The sequence below is a fragment of the Xyrauchen texanus genome, chromosome 20 (genome assembly GCF_025860055.1).
Source record: "Xyrauchen texanus isolate HMW12.3.18 chromosome 20, RBS_HiC_50CHRs, whole genome shotgun sequence".
Classification (NCBI taxonomy): Eukaryota; Metazoa; Chordata; class Actinopteri; order Cypriniformes; family Catostomidae; genus Xyrauchen; species Xyrauchen texanus.
Window position 1 is genome coordinate 23754641 of NC_068295.1, and position 13036 is coordinate 23767676.

At 42.1% G+C, this 13036-nt stretch overlaps 1 protein-coding gene across 2 annotated transcripts in view; it reads left to right on the forward strand.

Moving 5' to 3' along the window:
• LOC127660360 (PH and SEC7 domain-containing protein 1-like) overlaps positions 1-13036 on the forward strand; it is a 45819-nt gene that overhangs the window by 10579 nt on the left and 22204 nt on the right. The gene's annotated exons all lie outside the window — the stretch shown is intronic.

Consider the following 13036-nt stretch of genomic DNA (forward strand, 5'->3'; position numbering starts at 1 on the left):
CACTCCACTCCCCCCGAACCCTCGCGGCTCAATGATTGGTTCCTGGGCCCAGACCACCGCTCATGGCCACGCCCCGCACCGGTTGCTTTCTCGCTGGATGTGCATGACAAGTTCACAAGGTCGTGGCAGGCAACTTTTACAGCCTGGACCCGATTTGTGGGCTCCTCTGCTCTCACTACCCTCGACGGTGGGACTGCCATGGGGTACTCAGCGATTCCCCAGGTAGATCAGGCGGTTGCAGTGCACCTGTGCCTGCAGAGCGCCGCCACCTGGGGGAACCATCCGAGACACTTGTCCAGGGTCTGTATGATTACGTCGTCACTGGCAGCTACAGTGCCACTCTCCTGCAAGTGCACCAAGCCAATGCGCTGAAAGAACTGCGCAAGGGTAGTCCTGACCTGGGATTGATGCAGGATCAGCGCTCGGCGACCGATCTCACCACCCCGGGTGACGAAGTTCATAGTGCGTTTTCTCGGGCAGGCGATGTCCACCCTGGTGGTTCAGGAGCGCCACATTTGGCTCAAGGTTCAATTCCTTTTTTCAATTCCTCAGTTCTCGACAGTTAAGAAGCAGATGGAGGCGATCCAACACATCCTGCCCCGGCGCAGCTCAAGATACCGCACCCTGTCTGCTCGTCACCAAGGGCATCGCACTGCGGCAGCAACACAGGCTCCTCTACAGGCCACCCACTGGAATCAGACGCCACCTGTCACACGACTGGCCGCTAAGAACCTGTGGAAGGCTTCAAAGCACCCCTGAGACAGGTGACCCAGCGAGTCAGAAACCCGCTACACTGGAGCTGGTAAGAAGATCACTCCATCCCCCGGTGAAGGGCTTGTTTAATCGTTGTTTAATTTTGCTGCACGCCAAAGCCTGTCCCTTCAGCCGAAATGAAGAAGGGGTTACAGCCCCTACTTCATCATACTGATGTGTTGTTGACACATCAACTGCCTCGAGTTGCTGGCAGTTTTGCTCGCCCTACGGAGGCTTCAGTCGTTGATCCAGGACAAGCATGTGTTGGTCCGGATGGACAACACGGCAGCATACATCAACAGTCAAGGCGGTGTGCACTCTTGGTGCATGTTGCAACTCGCCCACTGTCTCCTCCTCTGGAGCAAGCAGCGGCTCAAGTCATTGCGAGCCACTCACATCCCGGGCAACCTCATCAGTGCAGTCACGGTAGGTCATGCTCAGGGGAGAGTGAAGTCTCCACCATGAATGTGTATGTAGCTGCTATATCAGCACACCAAGATGCAGTAGACGGTAAGTATTTAGGGAAGCACGACTTGATCATCAGGTTCCTTAGGGGCGCAAGGAGGCTGAATCCTCCCAGATCATGTTTCATCCCCTCGTGGGATCTCTCTGTTTGAGCCCCTTGAGTCAACTGAGCTAAAGGCACTCTCTTTGAAGATGGTCCACCTGACTGCCCTCACTTCCATCAAGAGGGTAGGTGGCCTGCAGGCAATCTCTGTCAGTAAAACGTGCCTGGAGTTTGGTCCGGGTTACTCTCAAGTGGTTCTGAGACCCCAACTGGGTTATGTTCCCAAGGTTCCCATGACCCCATTTAGGGATAAGTTGGTGAACCTGCAAGCACTGCCCCAGGAGGAGGCAGACCCAGCCTTGTTGTTGCTGTGTCTGGTACGTGCTTTACCTATCAATTTGGATCACAAGCAGGGCTTTAGATGCTCTGAGCAGCTCTTTGTCTGCTTTGGTGGACAGCGGAAGGGGTGCGCTGTCTCTAAACAGAGGATCACCCACTGGGTCATTGACACCTGACATCTGCAAAGCAGCGGGCTGGGCAACACCCAACACCTTTGTGAGGTTTTACAATCTCCGGGTTGAGCCGGTCTCATCCCGTGTGTTGTCAGGTACGAGCAGGTAAGTTCCGAGACAGCTGGCCGGGTGTACCGCTTGCGCATATCGCCTTCCCCTCCCTGAGTTGAAGATGTGCGCTTTTTACCCCCAGTCGTGTTCACAAAGCCATGGACCCTGGAGGTACTTCTTCCTTAGCTCTGTGGCAGGCAAGTTTACAGTGAAACTCACTGCCAGCCCAGTACATATGCTAACCCCCCAGGTAGGGCCTACCATTTCTTCACATGAGACACTGCCAACAAGAATCGGTAAGACCATGTGACATATTTCCACACAACCCTTCAGGAGGGGTGTGATCTCTGTGGTGATCCGACGTGGAACCTATATGGCCCCCAGCTGAACGATTTTGTTCCTTTTGGGGACAAAAAAGGAGAAGAGGCCACGGCTGGGCAAGCCAGTCCCTGTTTTTGGGCAGTTGACTTGTTCCCGAGGTTCAGGGGACCGTATGACGCTTGTAAGAGCGTGATGGCCGGGTACACTGGCTACGAGGCACACACGGGTCTGCCCGTCTCACACCACCGGTCAATGTAACAAAGCTGAGCTAGTTGTGGCTTTAAGTATAAGGACCCTTAGTCCAATATTGAGTGAGTGTCAAATTGGGAATGTCCTGGTTACTTTTGTAACCTCCATTCCATTATGGAGTTATCAAGACATTATGTCCCTCCTGCCACAACACTGGAATACCTGCTGAAATGGCCGAGACATTGTCTCGGCTCCTTAGCACAAAACCTGAATGAGTGGTTGCAAGCCAGCTCCTTTTATACCCTTATGTATGGGGAGTGGCATACAAATTCCACTCGCCAATTCCCATTGGCCTATTCTCAAAGATCAGAGGTGTTTGGGGCTCCTAAGGGTGACCCCTTATGTTATTACATTGACACAATGTCTCGTTCCCTTCATCAGGGAACTGAGGTTATGAAAGTAACCAGGATGCTTTTCAACTGGTGGGTAGCAGGTCTGCTTTGATAGAGTCATGAAAAATTTGCAAACACAGTTCTAAATGCAAATAATAATATATAAGATAACAAAATAAATAGGCTTATAAACTTTTAAAAGGATGGTATAAGCACTTCCCATATATTTTGTTGTTTATGTCAAATCATGTGTGTTCAATCAAAGTCAATGAATTTTGCCATATATTCATCAGTCACTTGCCAGAAGCTTGCCAGGCAGATGCCAACATGGCCCTAGCAATGTAAAGTAAAATAAAATTTTTCATAGACAGCATTAAATAAGGGATTCCTTTCTGGATTAACATGGTTTGTATCAACCACCATATGTTTTATTAGGTAAATGATTGTCTTAGTAGTAGTGTAGTAGTAAAGTAGTGTCTTTAGTTAATAATTATAATAAATGCCGTAGGAAATTATTGTTTACTTTTGTTTTACAAACAGTTTTGGCATTGTGTTAGGTTGCCACATGATATTCACTGTAAACGATAGGATAAGATTGGATAGGATAGGATATATTAGGATAGGAAAGGATAGGATAGGATAGGATAGGATAGGAAAGGACACAATGGTTATGGAATATGATAGGATAGGATGGGATAGGATAGGATAGGATGGAACCAGACAGGGATGGAATACGATAGGATAGGACAGGACAGGGATGGAATACAATAGGATAGGATGGGACAGGGATAGAATTGGATAGGATAGGATGGGATAGGATGGGATAGGATAAGATAAGTTGGGATGGGATAGGATAGGATAGGATAGGATAGGATAGGATAGGATAGGATAGGATAGGATAGGATAGGACAGGGATGGGATTGGATTGGATGGGATGGGATAGAATAGGATAGGATAAGATAAGTTGGGATGGGATAGGATTGGATAGGATAGGATAGGACAGGGATGGGATTGGATGGGATGGGATAGAATAGGATAGGATAAGATAAGATAAGATGAATAGGATAGAATAGGATAGAATAGGATAGGATGGGGTTGGATAGAATAGGTTAGGATAGGATAGGATGGGATAGGATAGGATAGGATGTTTTGGGATGAATGGTATAGGATAGGATATGATAGGAGAGGAGAGGAAAGGACAGGGATGAGATGGGATAGGATAGGATAAGATGAATAAGATAGGATTGGATAGGATAGGATAGGATATGATAGGTGTATGATATCTGGTACTGATGAATTTAGACGGGAACCATTAAAGTGCTCGCATTCTCACACCATTATATGTAAGGGTATTTGGTATGCTACATTTAGACGGGAACCGTTAAAGTGCCCTCATTCTCACGCCATTATATGTAAAGGAATTTAGGGTCTTGAAATATGTGAGCTATGAACTAAATTAAACTGTCCTTATTGTCCATGATTAGGTAATGAAATGTTCACTAAATGTACACTCTGTCTGTATTTAATGATTTATTGTCACTGCTGTGCTCAACGTGACACAGTTCAGCAGTTTAACTAAAATCAGTAATTAAGGGGATTTCAGTAGCAGCTGATGTCAATGAACTTGCCATGTTCCAGTGTGCTGGTGCTCGGTTTGTCTATTTTAGTCCCTCCTCTAGGATTACAGGGCACACCGCACAAGAATAATGGCCACATGATGACTGCACCTGAACCATTCCACTGATATGTGCTTTACAATCACAGAGAGCGTTTCAAGCGTTCAGTCCTCCCACTCTCCCACCATCTCTCTCTCTCCTCTGGCCATCTTTCTCTCTCAAACTGTTTCCCTCATCCCTTGTTCTCTCCTCCACCCTCTCACTCTGTGCCTTGCTCTATTCTATCTCCACCCCCTCTCTCTAGGCATTTAACTATTTGCTATATTGCTTTGTTTCACCTTATAATCTGCAAAAACTTGCTGAACTATACTTAGCCCTGTCTGTCTAGATAATTTCAATATCTATATAATCCTTCCTATCTCAGCACTTTGCTGATGATCATATCCTACTTCTTTATTTTTTTCAGCTTCTCTGTTCTTCTTTCTCTCCTCCTACCACTATGTGAGTATGTGGGGGCCACGCAGTTACTGAATAAAAAATCAGTCTGCCTAATATGTTTCTGGGAATTAAACACTGATATCAGTAATAGTTCACCCAAAAATGAAAACTCTATTATTATTTACTCACACTTATATATTTCCAAACCTGTTTGACTTTCTCTCTACCATGGAACACAAAAGTTGAATATATGAGGACTATCTTGGTGACTCTTTTCCATATAAAGAAAGTAAAAGGGGACTGGGTCACTCAAACTTAAAAATGTAAATAAAGCATTATAAAGGTATCATAAACGTTTAAATTTCAGTCTGATCCTAACAAAATCTATCAAATAGCTTAAGTAGACATACACTGTATGACCAAAAATATGCAGACACCCTCTTTTAATTAACAAGTTTGCGAACTCCATTCATTTCAGTGAAGACAAATTATAATACTTCTCCATACAATGGCATTCTAAGGCATTGTGTGCCTCCAACTCTTTTGCAACAGTCTGGGAAGAGCCCTTTTCTAATTCAGCATGACAATGCCCTTGTGTACAAAGCGAGGTCCAAAAAGAAATGGTGTACTGCATCTGTTGAGGAAGAATTTGACTGGTCAGCACAAATTCCAGACCTGAACCCTTTTGAATATCATTGGGGTGAATTGGAATGACCCAACAGCAGTGCCTCACCTCACCGATGCTCTTGTGTCTGAATGGGAGCAAATCCTTGCAGCCATGTTACTATATACAGTATAATGGAAAGCCTTCTCAGAGAGTAGAATATGTTATTGCAGCAGAGGGAGTTGAATAGACTACTTTTAGGATAATCTTATGTTGCTTTTTTGTCATGTTGGAGCTTAACTAACCAAGTTCCCTTTCACTTTTATTAAATGAAAAAGAGTGGCCAGGATAATCTTCAAAAATTCTGCTTTTGTTTTCAAATGAAATATAAAGTCAGATGAGTTTGGAATGACATGCGGGTGAGTAATTACTGTCAGAATTTTCATTTTGGGTGAACTATTTTTAAGTGCTGTCTTGAGTTGCTCAGATATCCCTTCCCATATTTTGGTTCTTTTGGCCTCTTTTTCGTCAGTCTTCCCTCTTTCTGCCCAAATTGACAACAGGTTTTGGGGTTAAATATAGCACAGAAATGTCTGGTAGCCAACAGGTTAGGCTCTCTGTGCCTGTGTGGTTCACAACTATTAAGGACCATGTGTGACACATGTCTTTATGCCAGTAACAGCAGGGTAGCAGGGAGAACAGATGGGAATTTGGCTGCCACACGGCCTCCCACTGAAACAAGGGTTTTGTCATGTTATTATAATAAATGCGTTACAAATTGCTCATTCTCTCGCCCTCTGTCTCTCCTCTTTATCTCTCTCTTTTGTTTCCTGTCTTTCAATTAGCAAATTATTTTCCTGTTTTTTTTTTCACTCAATTGTGTAAATAGCATAATTCCTTATTATCTCCTAGGCTGAGATCAATGAGGATGTGCATATGCATCAATGCAAACTGTATTATGTTCCTCCCACTTGTCCCTACACAACTTACAGCACAGAGCTGTGAAATGCTGTTTGGGATTGGCATTATAAAGAAGATCCATATGTAACTCAATTCCAAAGATTCTTTGTGAATGTACTGGTCTTCACTAGGAGTCATTTTCTTCCTGAACAACATCTATAATTAAGCAATGAGGTACGAGGGGTCATGATATATTGTAAATATGTGCACTAAAAAAGTGCAGTAAAAACTGTAAATCAACACGTGGTATGACTACCCCATGCCTTTAAACTGCACAAATTCTTATTGACACAGTTGAGCACAATTTTTCTTGGTTGTTGGCAGATAGGATGCTTCTTGGAGAATTCGCCACAGTTCTATATATTTATGTCTCAATTGCTGTTCAATGGGGGGTTCTCTGGGGGTCATACCATCTGTTGCAGGACTCCCTGTTCTTCTATTCTATTCTATTTGCAAAAGGAATATTCAGGAGTTTAAAATGTGGATGGACACACTAAAGCTAAAGATAAAAAAACAACCATCTTAAGACAAAAGTTTTTGTGAAACATCTAATGTGCCTTTTGCATAGTACTATATACTATGGAAGTTTTCCCCGCTAGATTTTATTCCCTTATTTCCAAACCCAGAAAAATGAAAAATATCCATTATAAAATGGATAGTTATTGTCTTGGATGCCGAATGGTCAATTCAGTGCACCAGTCATCTGGTAACATCGATGACGCTACAGTATTCACCATATCACTGTGCATTGCCCATAGTGAATCATTATTTTTGTTGCAAAGCAACATTCTGTCATGTCAGAGACTATGGCTGTGTCCGAAAACAGAAAAATGCAGCCTTCAGAGAGTGAATACGGAGATAGGAAAGGAACAAGTTTGCACGTCCAAATCCAATGTTCGTGTCACATTCTGGGTCTGTTCCAAAATCTAGTGAGTTTCCTTCTGAGGCAGCATTTTAAGACATCATAGACATGCTCCCAATGCATAGGATATTCTAAAATGTAGGTGTCTTAATTATGCTGCCTCATAAGATATCTTGTTTTTGCCAAATTCTAAGGTATCATCATATGTATCCTTTGGTAGGCGATCCCAGAATGCATCACAATGAGCTTGGTGGAAAAATAAATTCAAGATGGTGGATGAAATGAGAGAAATGGGTGCTGCGCATGAGGAACTCTATTTGAATAATACCGTCTATATAGAACGCTCCAAACTGGTCTCTTATGAGGCATCATTGAAGACAGCTTCAATAAGCAGGCTACGTAGGCAGAAGACAGCAATGCTGCTAACAAAGTTTTGGAACAGACCCCTTGTCTACTGAGATACCTTCATCTGATCGATTTTTGAAGGCAGCATAGATCCTTCGCTGCCTGTGAAATCCTACAATCCTGTGTGTGCGGTTCCACAGCGGTTGAACTAAAGAAAATATTGGCAGCCAAAATGCTCTTTATTTTGTTTTAGAGACCTTTGTGGTTCGGTTGGACTGAATGAATGCTGGTATCCTAGCAACGATGTGACATAGTGTTGCCTCGGAAGTCTGTCCAAAACCAGTACCTTCATACACAAACTCTGTATGTTAAGTCATTGAATGATAGGTCAGCGTGGTAACGAGGCAGCTACCTTAGGATTCAGACCCAGTTTTATCTTCTAGCCCAAATCTAAATTTGGGCACTACTAAATTTGTTTTGATTTAAACAGAATAAAAGCAATTAGGTACCGGTACACATGGCTCTGCTTTATTATAAATACTGTATTGTCAGGACTGAAGGGGTTGCTGCACATCCTGCCTAACAATACCCTTTAGCGATGACTGTATTTACAGTATAGTCTGGCCTCTCATACCTTAAAATTTCATCACAAATGGAATCCTGTTTTGACCAATCAGAGTACAGGATCGGAACTGTCCTTAAATGATAGTAACAGATAACAATGTTTTCACTGTGTAAATCACTGCCAGGCACCCATAGATTAACGTTCTGTTGTTATTTACATGTCAATGACTATCTTACCAATTAACATTCAAGACCGGAACTATCCTTTTTTATAATCGAAAATTTAACTGAGCTGCAATGCCTTCATTACTATGTCCTCCATACACCATTTGTATTGTAGCTGTTTTTGCTTATGGATATATTCCATTTCCTAGTTATGTTTGGCTCATCCAAGCTGTTTCCAATCCCTTTGATTCAGGCTTTATTATGGGATATCCCAGGTGTCTGTGCAATCTGAACTACTGGCATCTCATTGTGGTATGATGGACAGATCAAGCCCCTTTTGTGTACTGACATGAACTGATAAAACCTCCTTCTGCTCATCTCAGTCCTCCCTCACTGGGATGACTGCAGGCTGCCTGGTGACAGGCACCAAATAAAAGCAGGTCATGTTTGTATAAAGTTAGTCTCAGACTATGGGACACCCAGTGTCCAAGAGCTGTCTGTGAGAGAGGAAAAAGAGAGCAAAGAAAAAAAAAGTCCAACAAACCTTATAAGATACTTTCCATAAAGGGGTACAAAATAGGGCCTGATACTTAAAAATTAAGTAAATATTTTTTTTTCCAGCAAAAAGTCAATCAACCTCATGAAGTCAAACTACATATTACGTATGAGCTGTTTTGCTTTCTGCTCATTTTATATATGAGGTGTTTAATTTTACCAAAATCTGGGACATGTCTAAATACAATTGAAAACTTTTATTAAATTGTGATTTTGCCAATTTCTGGTAATTAACATTAAATAAACATATACAGTGAGGAAAATAAGTATTTGAACACCCTGCTATTTTGCAAGTTCTCCCACTTGCAAATCATGGAGGGGTCTGAAATTGTCATCGTAGGTGCATGTCCACTGTGAGAGACATAATCTAAAAAAAAAAATCCAGAAATCACAATGTATGATTTTTTTAACTATTTATTTGTATGATACAGCTGCAAATAAGTATTTGAACACCTGAGAAAATCAATGTTAATATTTGGTACAGTAGCCTTTGTTTGCAATTACAGAGGTCAAACGTTTCCTGTAGTTTTTCACCAGGTTTGCACACACTGCAGGAGGGAGTTTGGCCCACTCCTCCACACAGAGCTTCTCTAGATCAGTCAGGTTTCTGGGCTGTCGCTGAGAAACATGGAGTTTGAGCTCCCTCCAAAGATTCTCTATTGGGTTTAGGTCTGGAGACTGGCTAGGCCACGCCAGAACCTTGATATGCTTCTTACAGAGCCACTCCTTGGTTATCCTGGCTGTGTGCTTCGGGTCATTGTCATGTTGGAAGACCCACCCTCGACCCATCTTCAATGCTCTAACTGAGGGAAGGAGGTTGTTCCCCAAAATCTCGCAATACATGGCCCCGGTCATCCTCTCCTTAATACAGTGCAGTCAGCCCTGTCCCATGTGCAGAAAAACACCCCCAAAGCATGATGCTACAACCCCCATGCTTCACAGTAGGGATGGTGTTCTTGGGATGGTACTCAACATTCTTCTTCCTCCAAACACGGTTAGTGGAATTATGACCAAAAAGTTCTATTTTGGTCTCATCTGACCACATGACTTTCTCCCATGACTCCTCTGGATCATCCAAATGGTCATTGGCAAACTTAAGACGGGCCTTGACATGTGCTGGTTTAAGCAGGGGAACCTTCCGTGCCATGCATGATTTCAAACCATGACGTCTTAGTGTATTACCAACAGTAACCTTGGAAACGGTGGTCCCAGCTCTTTTCAGGTCATTGACCAGCTCCTCCCGTGTAGTTCTGGGCTGATTTCTCACCTTTCTTAGGATCATTGAGACCCCACGAGGTGAGATCTTGCATGGAGCCCCAGTCCGAGGGAGATTGACAGTCATGTTTAGCTTCTTCCATTTTCTAATGATTGCTCCAACAGTGGACCTTTTTTCACCAAGCTGCTTGGCAATTTCCCCGTAGCCCTTTCCAGCCTTGTGGAGGTGTACAATTTTGTCTCTAGTGTCTTTGGACAGCTCTTTGGTCTTGGCCATGTTAGTAGTTGGATTCTTACTGATTGTATGGGGTGGACAGGTGTCTTTATGCACCTAACGACCTCAAATAGGTGCATCTAATTTAGGATAATAAATGGAGTGGAGGTGGACATTTTAAAGGCAGACTAACAGGTCTTTGAGGGTCAGAATTCTAGCTGATAGACAGGTGTTCAAATACTTATTTGCAGCTGTATCATACAAATAAATAGTTAAAAAATCATACATTGTGATTTCTGGATTTTTTTTTTTAGATTATGTCTCTCACAGTGGACATGCACCTACGATGACAATTTTAGACCCCTCCATGATTTCTAAGTGGGAGAACTTGCAAAATAGCAGGGTGTTCAAATACTTATTTTCCTCACTGTAAATAAAAAATAAATAAAATGAACATAAATGACATTGTTTATTTAAAACTAGAACGTTTCATGCATAATTTTATGTTAAATTAGAGGGTAAAACTTTACAATAAGTTTATATTCGTTAACATTTGTTAACTAGATTAGTTAACATGAACTAACAAAGAACTGTGCTTCTATAGCACCTATTAATCTTGCTAATGTTTATTTTAACATATAGTAATTTTTTATTTTTTTTATTTGTCAGTGCATTATGACCTAACAATGTGAACCATTCTATTTTTAATAAATGACTATTAATCAAGATAATTCTGTGAAAATATTTTGTTCATTGTTTGTTCATTATTTCTAATGCATTTACTAATGGTAACTAATAGAACCTTATTGTAAAGCCTTACAAATAATACTTTAACTAACATATTGAATAGTTGTCACAACAAAAGACATGAGATTTGTTTCCCTAATGCTTTAAAAAAGAAGTAAAGGGACTCCAAATTGTACCGTATTTGTGGAAAGTACCTATAGTCTGATGAACAATACTGTTGATGGACTTAAAATTGATAATTACTTAATTCTTAATTTATCGAGTGTAAGCATCCGATCAGAATTATCTTGGTAATAGATTACATAAACAAGTTAATTGTGGATGTTCAACCAACTGATGTTAAAGTCTGTGTACTGAAAATGAGAGTTTGTTGAGAGCCCTGTAAACTGATTGACACACACATGAGTGTGGGTTCAGCGATTCATTCAAGTGTCGTGATTTGTCAGTCATGCTGGGAGAAGGGTACATCAATTGAGAAGGAGAGGGAGAGAGAGAGAGAGAAAGTTAAAGAGATCAGGCGAGATTGTGAATGCAAGAGCGAGAAGGGAGGATGAGATCTCCTCCCTCACAAGATCTCATTCTTACCGCACAGCCCATTTTTTTATCTGCATCACAGAGGAGGCAAAAGGCTGAAGAAGAAAGGGAGCAAAAACAAGGGCTCGGGAGCCAAACCTCTATTGTTCTTCAGCTGTGCAGCAAAGCTGTGTTTTGTGTATGCAATAAATTGATGCAGAGAGGGCAGTCGCACATGAAGGTGTGAAAAATTCTGCAAATTGGATAAGAGGTGTGAGTATACTGGCAGAAAGAGGGAGGGAGAGATGAAAGAGAATTGTGGAAAACTTCTAATTCATTCAACGTTTTGGCATGGAACAGAGAAAACTACACAAAGCAACGGGATTATCTTGTTTCTTTTTTGGTGCTCTCTTTCTGTATATTTGTCCCTCTTGTCTCTCACACGTCTGATGTCTATTTTTCTGTCCCAGAGGGGGACATCTAATGATGTCACAGTTGGTGAAAATTTTAGGATGCCAGTTTTGAGAGTGGGTGGACGTCAGACCATTTCAGCCTATTCCCTGCATGAGCGCATTTGTGTTTAATTTGTGTATTTGCTTTAACGATGTCCATATTCCTCCATCTGCGCTCTTCTCTCCAATTATCTGCTTCCAACGTCTTGGTCATTGTGAGCCATCTGCACAACAATTGCAAGTGTGTCAGAGTGCGTTGGTGAATGCGTGTAGGTGTAATTAACCCAAGGATGTCTACAAGGAAACAACTGGATGTTGGCAGCAGATTCTGCAGATCTTTTTTGATCATCTTTGACAATTCACTCAAAGCAGAAAGTTTGATGCAAAATGGCACGGGTGGAATTTGCAGTGGCCAAGCAATGTTTTTACATGCATAATGAATAGGAATGGATCCATAATGCAAGAGTTGAAGGACTGATGCATATGTGACACTCTCAAGGATCTCCCAAAGAGCTTCACCACAGCCAAAGACTTTGGATCCGCCACTGTCATTTGACGTGCTCTTTGAACTCATCTTTTCTACCTGTCTGTCTTGGAGTCTTCACTCCTCTTGTGGAGCTTCTTTTAACAGAATTAGTTTTCCAGCTGTTTAATCTTCAGTCACTACTTTTGTGGACCTTTAAAAGACTGTTTGAATTTAGAGTATATTTTTAAACCACTCTTTCTATCGTTTCATCATCTGTGGATTTCAAAAAAGCCATTGTAAGGCTTATCTAACAAAATAATGATTGGTGTAAACAGTATTCACTCTACCGGACGTCTGCGCTCTCGTTCCCTGTGCTCTGTGCGATGCGGACGGGATTTTAGTGTGATGGACCCATTCCGCTACACCAAAGCCCCCCGATCACGCTCCTTAAAGCCCCTGGACTTTCCCGATCTGCTGGGCAAAGTGCAAGATGGCCAAAATCATCCACAAACCCGCAAGAAAAAAGAAAAGGTAATCTTTGTGGGAAACTACAAGTGGATGATTTGCCCGTGGTAATTTAAACAGTCTGATTGG